Source organism: Myodes glareolus, chromosome 8, assembly GCF_982192425.1.
Source record: "Myodes glareolus chromosome 8, mMyoGla1.1, whole genome shotgun sequence".
NCBI lineage: Eukaryota > Metazoa > Chordata > Mammalia > Rodentia > Cricetidae > Myodes > Myodes glareolus.
Genome location: NC_142033.1, coordinates 8,223,640 through 8,237,731, shown reverse-complemented (window position 1 = coordinate 8,237,731; position 14,092 = coordinate 8,223,640).

The following is a 14,092-nucleotide window of genomic DNA, read 5'->3' as shown; positions in this document are numbered from 1 at the left end:
GTATTAAAAGGGATATGGGCATTCATTTAGTTATAAAATGGTTAGTCCATCAGAAAGCAAAGTGTCACTGCTCAGGAAATGGATCAAATCATTGCAAACCTTCCCCGGGTCCTGGATAGTCAAGAGCTGAAGAGCATTAAACACCAACCTAAAGGTCATGGTAAATGAGGAAGGATTGTGTGACTTTTTATCAGTCCATAAATTATCCCCCCAACACACACTCATACACACACACACACACACACACACTCTCTAAAGAAAGACCATTTCCGTTAGAGTGAAGAGACAGTTACCAGTGTAGCCTTGTGGTTGGCTTTTTTTTTTTTAAGGTAAGATTGTTTAGTTTTAGTGACAAAGGTTGAAGGCAACACAATCAAACTTATTATCATTTTAAATGGAATAGACAGCTTGAGTGGACTCATTAATCAAACCCTAGGACACCAGAGTACCAATTGGAATTGGAACCAGTTTTTTTATATAGCAATAGAGAGAAGACAGCTAATACAAATCCTTGCTTTCAAAAAAGAGGGAAAATCTCTCTCTCTCTCTCTCTCTCTCTCTCTCTCTCTCTCTCTCTCCCTCCCTCCCTTTGTCTCTGTCTGCCTGTCTGTCTCTCTGTCTCTTTTCCTCCGTCTGTCTGTCTCTGCCTCTGTCTCTCTGTATGTATGTCTCTGTCTCTCTCTCTCTGTCCAGTTTTAATACATACCGAGACAGACTGATTTAACGTACTGCAGACATACCAGGCTATGTCTAGAATACTACTAGATATGAAAGAAATATAATCTATGTAAGAGATACTTTCGGATAGTGACAGACATATGCTCAGTTTCTGCTCCAGCGCCATGCCTGCCTGCTGCTGTCCACCGGAGTCCACTGTTAAGGAGAACCTCTGAGGCCAGGTGGCTGAGGAATCCCTGTGTGGATGCCCAGAGAAACCATGGTGCGAAGCTGAGAAGGTGAAGCCTGGATTGTGCTGGAGTCTCCAAGATGTTGCAGATTCCAGAGCTGTGGGCTGCCAAGCAGAGTTCTGCATACAGGGAGTGAAAACGGCCCGAGAGAGAGAAGTACGTTGTTCCGTGATGATGCTGGACACTCCTTCTTAAGCTGCCAGCAAGTCCCAAATCAAATGCTTCCTTCTCTAAGTTGCCTTGGCTGTGATGTCTCCTCACAGCCGCAGGAAAACTAAGAAGTTGATGCTCCACGTGGGGCCATTGCTCTGGCACGCCTGACCACGCTGTTGTTTGGGGAGCATATGGACGGCTTTGGTGTTGTGTGTTGGTTTTGTTCTTTTTTTTTTTGTGGGAAGCCAAATAAATCACACACATGGAGGTTTTTTCTTAGTTATGAATGCCCTGCTTTAGCTTGTCTTGTTTCTTGCCAGCTTTTCTTATCTTCAATTATCCTGACTACCTTTTCCCTCTGGGTTTTTCTCTCGCTTACTTCTAAATATCTTAATTTCCTTCTTACTCCGTGGCTGGCTGGGTTGCTGGGTGACCGGGTGGCTGACCCCTGGTGTACTCCTCTCCTTCTTCTCTTACTCCTTGTTCCTCTCATTCCTGGTTCTCCTCCAATTTATTCTGTCTCTCTGCCAGCCCCGCCCATCCTTTCTCCTGCCTCGCTATTGGCCATTCAGCTCTTTATTAGACCATCAGGTGTTTTAGACAGGCACCGTAACACAGCTCTACATAGTTAAATAAATGCAGCATAAACAAAAGTCACACACCTGAAAATAATGTTCCCCAACACTTTGGGACTTTGATCTAGAAAGTAGGACAATGCTGTAAGTGGAGCTCAATGGGCCATCCTAGTAGGAGTTTGCAAAACAGTAGTGCTGAGAGCGATGTAGACTATGGAAGTGTAGTAAGGAGCTGCGGGCAGGCCTGCTTTTCGCCTCACCCGGCTCCCGCACGGCTAGCTTAGTCCCAGAAATAACAACACACAAATTGTATTCATTTAAGCACTGCCTGGCCCATTATCTCTAGAGAGTTAGTTACTGACTAACTCTCATATCTTGATATTAACCCATTTCTAATAATCTGTAGCACCACGAGGTGGTGGCTTACCGGAAAAGATTCAGCATGTCTGACCTGGTGGCTGGCTCCATGGCTTCTGCCTCATAGCCCTCTTCCCAGCATTCTGTTCTGTTTACTCCACCTACCTAATTTTCTGTCCTATCAAAGGGCCAAGGCAGTCTCTTTATTGACCAATGAAAATAACACAATAGACAGATAACCCTCCTCCATCATGGAAGGCCAGTTCAAGAGGTTTCAAGGGGGAACAATCTTAGTAACTGAGCTACAGACCATTCTTGTGATATTTTGGCAAAGAATATGACTGGTTTTTGCCCTTGCCCAAAGAATTGAAGATGAAATTGAAAAGTTTTACACTAATTTTGTTGGCAGAGGCAATTTCAAGGCAGCCAAATGTTGACTGTGGTGTGGTTATTGGTAATCACATTTATGTAAATCTACAACGAAAAAGAGCAAGCTGGGGAAGGAAAATACAAAATGTACAGTTTGGCAAGAAAAGAGAAAGAAACCCCAGGAAATGTCATGTCGGAGCCATGGTTTGTGCTGGAAGAGCTAAGGAGAAACAGAAGGAAGGGAGCAGTGCTCTACCAACGGTGAAAACAAAAGGCCTAAGGAACTACTGTTCCTAAAAATGAAGCACGATTAATAAAAACTCAGAGAGAGAAATTGGGGTTCAAACCTGAAGACCCGAAAAGCAAAGCAGTCAGCCACTGGTTCTTACCTCGACCTCAGTCTGAAATGGCAATCCTGCCTCCAGGAATCTCAGAATGAGACTGGTTGAGAGCTGTCTCCTCCCGTCTTATATTCCTCTCTAGTGCTGGGGTTAAAGGAGTGCACCACTGGGATTAAAGGCATACAATGCCTGGTTTCTATGGCAACTAGTATGACTACTGGGATTAAAGGTGTGTGTTATCACTGCCTGGTTTGTAAAGCTGGCCAGTGGGGCTGTTTCAGGTTCACGATCCCCAGGCAAACTTTATTTATTAAAATCCAATTGAAATGCCACTACATAAAAAGCAACAACCAATCAAATCATCCACAAACGTAATTTGAGGAGGAAACAAATGCCAATACGGCAGGAAGCAGAACTTGGCTACGTTGCCCAGGTGCTTCTGTTTTAGAGTCATGAAGGCCACTGGAGTCCACTGTTAAGGAGAGCCGCTGAGGCCAGGTGGCTGAGGAGTCCCTGTGTGGACGCCCAGAGACACCATGGTGCAAAGCTGAGAAGGTGAAGCCTGGATTGTGCTGGAGACTCCAAGATACTGCAGATTCCATAGCTGTGGGCTACCAAGGAGAGTTGCTGCATACAAGAAGTGAAAACAGCCCGATAAGAGAGGAGAGAGAGAGAAGTATGTTGCAGTCAACAACAACAACAACAAAAGCCATCTTGACATTGGACATAGAGCTATAGGATTTGGGTTTGCCCTACTGTGGTTTGATTTGCTTTGGTCCAGTATTTCCTCACTATGCATCAAATCCTCCCATTCAGAATGGCAGTATGTAGTATGGACCATTGTAATTTGAAAAAATGTAATTTGCTTTTTAATTTTACAGAGGACTACAATTAAGAGATCGCCTCGAGTCTCAGAAGAGATTGTAAAAGGCCATGGGCACTCTTGAAGTTGGACTAAGTGCATTTTGCATACGGTAAGCAACTCTAATGAAATCCTTTAGGTCATCAAAAAGCAAAGAGAGGGAGGGAGAGAAGGAAGAAAAATGCTAATAAATGGACATTTAAAGTACCGAGACTGGAGAGTCGGCTTTGCAGTTAAGAGTACTGACTGCTCTTACAGAGGACCCCAGTTCAGTTCCCAGCACTGCGTCAACTAGCAAAGCAGTTTGAGGAGATCTTTGCCCTTTAGACCTGCAAGTACCAGGCATACTGGGGTACACATGCAGTCATATATTTTTTAAAATAACTAAAATCAAAAAATAATGTTTGCAGGACATAATAGCACACAACTTTAACTCCAGCCCTCTGGAGACAGAGGCAGACAGATCTCTGTGAGTTAAAGCCCAAACTGATCTACAAGTTTCTGGCCAACCAGGGCTACACAGTGAGACTCTGGCTCAAAAGAAAAGAAATCAAAATATTCGTAAGCTCTAAATGACCACACAGATAGTGTTAGTGTGTGTTTCTTCTCATCTGTCCAAACAGCAAACACAGTAAGCTTGGCTTGGGGAAAAGCTAGCTCAGTGTCTAAGAACGTGGGCCCTGGAGTCGAGCTCCCAGGGTTTGAATCTTGGCTCCCTAGGGAGGAGGTTATGGAAGAGGAGAAAAGAATCCTAGCTTTTACATTAGGATCTGGGCTTGTGGGATCCTTTAATCTCCAGAGCAGAAGTGTGGGTTTTTATACTCTTTTTTTTTGGGGGGGGGGGGGAGGGTGGAGACAGGGTCTCTCTGTGTAGCTTTAACTATCCTGGAACTCACTCGATTGACCAGGTTGGCTCTAAACTCACAGAGATCCCCCTGCCTCTGCCTCCCTGAGTGCTGGGATTAAAGGTGCACACCACCACTGCCTGGCTGCAAACTCATTTTAAAAGACAGAGAGAAGTACAGAAATACATTTCTTAGGAAAAATTTCAGTTGCACTGAGAAACAGTAAGAACTCTATGAATGTATGTAAATATCATTCTAAATCCCATTAATATATGCAATTAATGTATTAATTAAAATTTTTTAGTATATGCATAAATTCTTCCTAACACATATGATGACGTCAGTATGTTTATTATTATTATTATGTTAATAATTCTTCTGTTCCCCCTTTAAAAAGTTGACCACCTATATTTTTGTCTGCTGTGTTCACAGGTTTGTCCTCCATTCTGGGAACAGTGACTGACACAGGATAGTGCTCAGGAAATAAACTTAAATGATTAAATAAATTATAGTTCTGTAATTTTGAAATTCATTTTGTTTGGGCTTTTGTCTGGCTGAAACTAATATGGATGAGCGGCACCTGTGGTGATATGTTAGTCTGAAAACCTCTCTCACATGCAAAGAGACTGGAGATTCTGTTGGACCTCAGTCAATGTTGATACCCTGAAGCCACATAGCAAAATTTCCCAGAACTCAGTGGTTTATTACAATGCCTGCTCATTACACACAGTTCATGGGTTGGAGCTCTGGGACAGCACAGCCGGGACCTCTACTCAAGTCTCCAAGGGTGAAATCAAGGTGCTAACTGGCCTACATTGTCCTTGGGTGGCCAAGAAGGACCTACTTCAAGTTCATTCCTGTTGTGGATGTATTTCATTAAGGCCAAAGAAATCAAGTCACCTATTCTTCCTAGCTGCCAGTTGCAGGGCTCTGTAGCTACTCACGTTCCTTTAAAAGATACTTCTCTTATTTCTCTGTTAAGTTTCTGTCTTGTTGACCTGTCCATTAGTGAGAGAGCAGCATTATTTGTAATAGCCACAATCTGGAAACAACCTAGATGCTCCTCAAAGGAAGAATGGATAAAGAAAGTGTGGTACATCTACACATTAGAGCACTACTCAGAGGGAAAAACAAACAAACAAACAAACAAAAACAATGACATCTTGAATTTTGCATGCAAATGGATGGAAATAGAAAACACTATCCTGAGAGAGATAACCCAGACCCAAAAATATGAATATGGTATGTACTCACTCATTAGTGGATTCTAGCCATAAATAAAGGACATTGAACCTATAGTTCGTGATCCTAGAGGAGCTAAGTAATAAGGTGAACCCAAAGAAAAGCATATACATATCCTCCTGGAAATTGGAAACAGACAAGATTGCCAGGCAAAAGTTGAAAGCATGGGGGTGGGGGTGAGGTGGGGAAAGGGGAGAGGGGAAGAGAGAAGGAGAGGGTTGGGGAGAGCTTGGGGGAGTGGGATGGTTGAGATGGAGGAAGGACAGATATGGGAGCAGGGAAGAAGGTATCTTAATTAAAGGAGCCATTTTGGGGTTGGCAAGACGCTTGGCTTTAGAGAGGTTCCCAGGTGTCCACAGGGATGTCCCCAGCTAGGACCCTGTACAGTGTAGGAGAGGGTGCTTCAACTGGCCTTGTCCCGTAGTCAGACTGATGACTCTCTTGAATATCATCATAGAACCTTCGTCCGGCGACAGATGGAAATAGAGACAGAGACCCACATCGGAGCACTGGACTGAACTCCCAAGGTCCAGTTGAAGAGCAGAAGGAGGGAGAAGATGAGCAAGAAAGTCAGGACCAAGAGGGGTTGGTCCAGCCACTGAGGCAGTGTGCCTGATCTAATGGGATCTCACCAAAGCCAGCTGGACTGGGACTGAACAAGCTTGGGATCAAACTGTATCCTCTGAATGTGGCTGACAATTGGGGCAGACTGAGAAGCCAATGCTAATGGCACTGGGATTTATCTCTACTGCATGTACTGGCTTTTTGAGATCCTAGTCTATTTGGATGCATCTGTGGCTCTCTGAACCCCGCCCACCCTTTCACGCCATGGATTCAATAGCATTATTTTTATCAAGTAATACAGGTCTGGTCTACTTTTTTCTGTCCAAGGAAAGAGAATTAAAACCTTAACAAACCCTCCAGTTTAAAGAAAACCACTGTGTGGTCGCCCAGCAGAACTGAACAAACCAGGGAGCAGTTGAAGCGGTTGTTTGGATTAGCTGCATACTGGACAAGAAATGAATTAGGAACCCAAACCATGGGTGTGCTGATATTTTGTTATAGAATTCACATGTCAAGGAGTCTTTGACAAGCAGTATTTCCATACTTAGACTGGGCAATCGATTGAAGCCCAAAAGAAAGGGAATGTACTATGCAGCTGTCAATTAAATTAAACTTCTGAGGTTTTCTTCCACCTTCTTCCAGTATAAAGAGATTGGCAGCCAAGAAAACGGGCTCTAATGAAATCAGTTACATTGCATTATATCACGTGATCAATGCGTGAGTATGCCAATCTCTTCATGGAACAATTGAATGAAGCATTTATCATTCAAAAATATGAGCACATGAGCTACCTCGTACTTGACTCACCAGCTCAAAACAGTTCTAAACGCTCATTTTAATGAGGTCTCTCTTGGCCGGAGGGAGGCGGGGCTGCAAAAACTTTACAAAATTTAAACTTCATCCCGACTCATCCGTGGTCTGTCTTTCAGATGAGCTAGGAAATCCCAGAATTAGCTTTCCTCTGTGCGCCTGCACCAGCTTCCACCCCAGCTCTCTATTTGTATTCCCAATAACAGTTCTGTAGTGTACCTCATTATCCCCCACCAGGCCCCAACACAAAGCCTGGTGGCATCACTTTTTTAAGTACATAGCAATACCATATATAAATCAAAAACAGCATAGCATAAAAGAGATGGTCACCTTGTGGGGCTTTTCTTAGCTGCCTATTGAGGTTGGGAGAAGATGAATTTTTCAATGTGTTAACAGTGATTTTTTTTTTCCTGTGATACAATACAGTTTTTTTTCCTTTTAAAATGTGAGCTTCATCTTCTGAAAAATCTATCAAATGCTTTGAAAGCACTGAGAAAACATCCATTAGGCCGCACACGCTCATATAGGCAGGAGAAACTGTGAAAGTCAAAAGTGCCACATAAGCTGTAGAAATTATTCATATTTCCAGTGCTTGGTCTCTAAAATACATCGTGTGCCAAGCAAAGTTAGTTGGCTTTTCAGGTTTTCTAGTTAACAAAATGGTAGACTCTAATGTTCACCTGGACTGGTGGCTTCAACATGCTCCAAAACATTTTCGCAAATGCTTAATTTGCTATGAGAGATTGAAGGACTGGGTTTATTTAGTTATATGATGCTCCCTTGTGGCATGTGGCTCATGAAAGTGGGGTAAAGTGAAGCTAAACATAGGACTGCAGCCAAAGAAGAGACAGCAAAAAGGGAGTGTGTGTTTTAAAGCTCAAAGGTCCATTCCTCATGTCAAATAAAACTTTCAATAATAGCTATCGAGTTTCTGAATGTGAAATCTGTATAATAAAAATACCGCTGAAGAGGCTGCAGGGATAACCCTGCAGTTGGGAGTACAGTCTACCCTTCCAGAGGACCCTTGCTCCTTCTCTAGCTCACATGACAGGCGACTCACAGCTTCTGTAACTCCAATTCCAGGGGATCCTGTGCCTACCTCTGCACATGCTTGGCTGCACCTCCACACACCCACAAGGAGACTCAAACCTACCCATACATAATTTAAATAAATCTTTTTTGAAAATACCACTATATTAACTGCATGACACTAGATGCTTTCAAAGATAAACCCTGAAATCCCAGTAGATAATCACAGACAATGTTTACTATTTGCTTTAAGTTCAAAGAGAAGGAGGAGGAGACAGTAATTCCATGGGGCCATTCAGGGGCCAGGATGATGGTGGTTTTGGTGTTTTCAGTTGCTGGTGTCAAGGCTATCCCCAAACGTTCCACATCCAGCAAGCAACTACAGTTGAAAGGGAATGTTCTGGCAGGGTTTGTGGCTCCGATGTAGGTATAATGTGTGCTGTCATCGCCGTCCACTTTGCCTTGGCTTAAACATAGCCTCATAGTAGTGTCTGATGTAAGGGAGGCTGAGAAATGTAAGAGGAACAGGAACCTGGCGTGGTAAACTACAGCCTTGTCTCAAGCAAACTGTAAGAGCTCTCGTGGGCTTCCGGGGTGGTTCCGGATGTAAGCACTTACTGAGCAAACCAAACCACCTGAGTGTAATTCCCAGAACACACATACAGGCAGGAGAGGACTCCTCACAGGCCTATGTGCCACATTTAGAACCCATTCAAGTAGGAAAGAAACAGAGAGTGCTGTGAGACAATGGTCTTATACCCTGTAAAGTTTTGTAAGTTGTTCTGGTTTAATAAAACACTGATTGGTCAGAAGTCTGACAGGAAGTATAGGCAGAGCGACCAGAGCAGAATTCTCGGAAGAAGAAAGGCTGAGTCCGCAGTCATCACAGAGGAAGCAAGATGTAACTGCCTCACTGACAAAAGGTACCAAACCACGTGGCTAACACAAACAAGAAGTATGGGTTAATGTAAGTTATAAGAGTTAAAAAGAAGCCTGAGCTAATAGGCCAACCAGTTTATCATTAATGTAGGCCTCTGTGTGTTTCTTTGAGACTGAATGGCTGCAGGACCGGGTGGGACAGAAACCTCAGTCAACAGGAGAGGGAGAAGAAAGACAAAGGGAAGAAAAGAAGGAAAGAAAGAAGAAAAAAGGAGAAGAGGGAAGGGGGAGAGGGGAAGAATAAAGTAAGAAGGGAGGGCAGAAAGGAAGGAAGTAAGGGAGGAAGGGAGAGAGGGAGGGAAGGAAAAAGAAAATGTTCTCTGCTGCCAGCAGGACAATTTAACCTGACTTTTCAAGAATTTTCATTTTTTTTTCCTGAGCCTTTAAAGTCTGTTTTGCTCTTGCATTGGATGCTAGGTCTACTCACACAGAATTCAATTTTTAAAAAAATCATAAAATATGGAAATAAAGGGCAAAGTAGAAAACTTGTACAGTTTAGTGCTTAGAAGTTTGTGAGCCAACTTGATTTGCTAATCTGCAGGCTGAGCTTCTGGAGGGGAGAAGAAGGGGAGTTCACAATCCACAAACCAATTTGTGTTGTTTCTGCAACACTGCAGAAGTGCGACTCATGAATATGCTAATGAAATTGCGATGAGCGGTTTGGCACTGTTTCATCCCCTCAACTAGATTAGAGAGTAATAACACTATGGGCTTCCATGTCTTCAGAAACTGCTGCAGTAGTAGGAAAAATGAATCTGTGATATTTATAATACAACAGAAATTACAACCATGCTACAAGAAAATAATAATTATTTTATATGTAATTAATAATTGGCCACACACACATACTTTCCTGCTATGGTCCTTCTCTGTCTTCTATGTATCTGTTTACTGGTGCTAAGTAAACAGATATCTAAATACTGGTGTGTATTTGTGAATGGACTCAGATCTGAGCCTGCTACAAAGATAGAAAACTGATATTTTATGGAAATACTAAAGCAAGGCAGTAATCTTTACAAGTATTTAACCCTTTTTGAATCATTAGGAATCAGAAAACAGAACTTGGGGGTGGGGTCATTTTTATTTTCATCATACAATTACTAATGTGATGGTCACATTATGTCCCAGCACCCAAGATCTGTTCAGTGCATCGAGGACACTTGGAAATCAATTCAAGAGTTGTTTCAAGGAAGGGGCTGTTCGACAGGTAGAGTGCTGTTCAGAGAACAGTGAATGGGAGACTGCAGTCCTCTCAAGATTTGAGAGATTAAGTAGACCCTGCCATGAAGAAGAGAGAGAGATCTCTCTACAAATGGGATCCAGTCTGCCTAAGTAGGCCTTTTCAGCTGAGCCCACGGTACCCCTGTAATCACAACCACACTTAGCCTCCAACCGCCAAGTGGAGGCTTCCATTCATAGTTATAAGAAGTGAGGGGAGGCATATGGGGAATATAAATCTATGGGCTCAATAATTTAGAATCTCTACTTCCTAAGGTGAAGTTGCTGCTGGCTCCATGCACTGAGAGGATGCTGCTGGATCAACGCATTAAAATGATGCTGTTGGCTCCATGCACTGAGATGCTGTAGGAATTCCTACCACCGGGAGCCTTTAAGTTACCCGCCCACTTGGTCGTGGCCTCTTATACTATATATGCCAAAGCATATATAAAGTAAAGCATGTGTTAGGCCTCTTTTTCGGCTACAGGATTCGATTGCTGTTCCCCCATTCAAGAAGAGGATTGTAATCTGTGAGTGTACCCCTAAATAAATAACCCTCTATTGTACTCAGTTCTGAGCTAGTGTGGGATTTCTTCTTCATCTGGTGCCCACATGGATCCGAACTCCACACCTACCGGTGAATCGGCTTAAAGACCTAAATGCTCCATAGCCCAGAAAGTCTCCCACCCCCACCTGCTTGACTTGCTTTTACCCACTAAGCAGTTTTTTGTAAAACTCCCACCACAGCGGAGCTAACTGCAGGTGGCGACTTGGACATTTCCCAAGCATGCGCGCGCGCGCGCGCGCGCGCGCACACACACACACACACACACACACACACACGCACACAGAGACCACTGCCACGTTCCCTGCCATGTTCTCTGCCACGTGGTGACTTGCACAACTTCTGGTTTATATGCCTGGCTCCTGATTTCTGGGCTTCTTGCTCCATGTTGATTTAATTGCTTTTAATTTGTCAAGCAAAGTCTATTTCTCAGTATTTAACCAGCATCAAGGCGGGGAAACCTAACTGACTCAGGCACCAGGTTGCAACTCTAGTTGAGACTCTGAAACCATGACACTTGCTGGACAATAAAGATTATTACACCTAAAACAATTTACCAGACCTCAAACCAGGTAAATATTTTATTGATTAATGAATCAATGAACTTTAAAATTATGTAATTGCAGACAATATTACTATGGAAAATTTTAGTAACTTTTTCACTAATACTATAGATTGTATTCTGCAAGGCATATATGGTTATGATGATACATCCATTTATTGAATATTGGGACTTGGTTTTTTCTTCATATTATATCCTTAAGAAAACGATTTTATAACAGAGCCAAGAATGAGGCACTTTTAGAAGTGATACAGTCTTTACAGACTAATAATGAATAGCTAGCTAACAGGATTAATACCATCAAAAATCAAAAGTTACCTGAAAAATTAATACTATTGAAAAGGGTAACATTAATTTGACAGACAAAATTGAATCCATATCAAAGAATACTGAGAAATTATCTGAAAGAATTCATACTGTTGAATATGACAACCAAAAGTTGTTAAAAGTTATGATAGGTTAGCAGACAGAGTATCTCTCCAGGATGGCAATCTGTACACTATCCAAATAATGTCCAAGGATGAGGTGTTATCTTTTAAAGAAAAACTTCAGATCTTGGAATCACATGTGCAGAATGAGGACCAGAGGCTAGGTGCCTTAATAAAATCACTAGAAATATATACAGGCCAAGAGATTCAGCCTTTAGAAAAGACAGTAATAAAAAGATTTGAAACATTTGAGATCAAAAAGATTTGAGAAAATTGTTGATGTTGATGAGCAGGGAAAGCTCATCCACAATGGTGACAACCATGCAGGTCGTAAGGAAACCATATAGGGTTGGGCAGGGTTCTGCTCTTGTCTTTATAGGAAAATACACATCTTCAAAAATTCAAGAGACCCTGGATGTTTGGATGCTGACAGAAGGAAAAATAACCATAAGGATCATCAAGAAAAAAGAATAAGACCTATAAGGACAGGTGATCAAAACATTCATTTGAATATATATGTATATTTATGAATATATAAAGCTGGCTTTGGAGTTGGACAAGGACTCTGTCCTCTAAATACAAGAATGTTGTTAAAGAAAAATTGAGAGTTTCTGTGCCATGTCAAGAGCTGTCTGGTATGAGACAGAATGAAGAAAGAATTTAGAAAAAATTTTACTTCTCTTCACACCTATTTTTTCTCTAGCATACCTTTTATTGAATATATATGTCTTTATAAATAATGTTTAAGGTTTCTAAAATGAACAATGAATTTTCCTACAGAATATTTGAAGTTTCCAGGAAGAAGATGGGGTCCCACAACAACTCCACCTGGTTGAGACGACATCATGATGCTGATAGTGCTACTATAAGACCTGTTTTTGGTACCAACTGCTCAAGATGATTCCAACTTGGTTAGCTGAAATGATGCATTTCTTTTTTACAACGTTCTGGCTAGAACTCCAAATGGGAACCTCAGGAAAAACCCTACCGAATACTCAGAGACTATTTGCAATTATACCAGACAGTAATCTTGAAACTTAACCATCAGTTTACTTTCACAGGATTCCATAGAAAGAACATCACCCCCATGACAGCTGGAAATAATTTTAGAAGACGATGTCCCCTCTCCCAACAAAGTTCGTCCTCAAGGTTAGGGACATTATTTAGGGGTTGATTATAACTGGTATAGTGTTGGGGGTTGGGGGAAAATTATGTAGGATTGGGGATCTCTTTGGAAAAAAAGGGGGGAAATTGGAAGGGATAATAGATTAGTATGAGCTTACTCATACTAATACTAGTGAGTCATAGAGTGAATACTTGTGATGAATTATTTATAGGCAGTTTACATTGGTATAGATTCTTGTATATTTCTACAAGCTTAAAGTATATTGAATATGTTCCTATTTTCATATACAATATTTGTATACCTAGGCAAAGTTATTTTGTCATATTGTATGAATGCATGCTTCTATCTCTGCTTAAGACATTTTGTATATTGATATAACTTTAGGATATATTTATCATGTTGCGATGTACATTTCTACCTCTGATCAAGATACTTATACATTGTTTGCATTTTGACGTCATTGTCTTCATTTGTTGCACAGTTGTTTAAAGATTATTTAATATTCTAATATGAAGTCTTAGTCTTTAAGTTATATAGGTATTAAGAAGTTTAGGTCAATTGTCATCCATGTTTGTCATACTTATATTTAAACTAATCAGGTTCTTTAGATACATAAAGATTGTACTCTGCATAGACAGGTAATCTTCAACTACTTCTAAGAGCTGTAGAATATGGCATTTAAATAACTTAGGGTTCTGTTGTTGTGAGACAGCACCCATCTATTTCCAAGAGAATGTTGAGCACCGAAGACACTCCACTTGGAGCTTGTTTTCTTCTTGGCAAAACTATGCTTTGGACAAGGAATTTCCCATACATCAACCACTGACGAAATGCAGTGTTCAGACAAGACAAGCAGGATACAAGAAAAAAGACTGTCAAATCTTGCCAAGATAGAGTAAGACGGTTTTGAAAAATTTCCTGACTCTGAAAATGGTCTGTCAATTACTCTAGGCCTTAACCAAAATTGGTTGCTCCAACATTGCAAATGAGACTTTGGGTGATTGCCCAGATAGCCAGTTGTCTCTGTCATTTGTTGAACATTTTGGGAGTTGCTTGATTGCACTTCCTGCTTACTCAAATAATATTATTTCCCTTCTCAGGTCTTTGTTGGGGTTGAAGACTAGATAATTGTAGTTACTTTCCTCTCATGACTTGGTCAGGTTATTGTTTATGCTGTTTTAATTATAATTTTTATACCT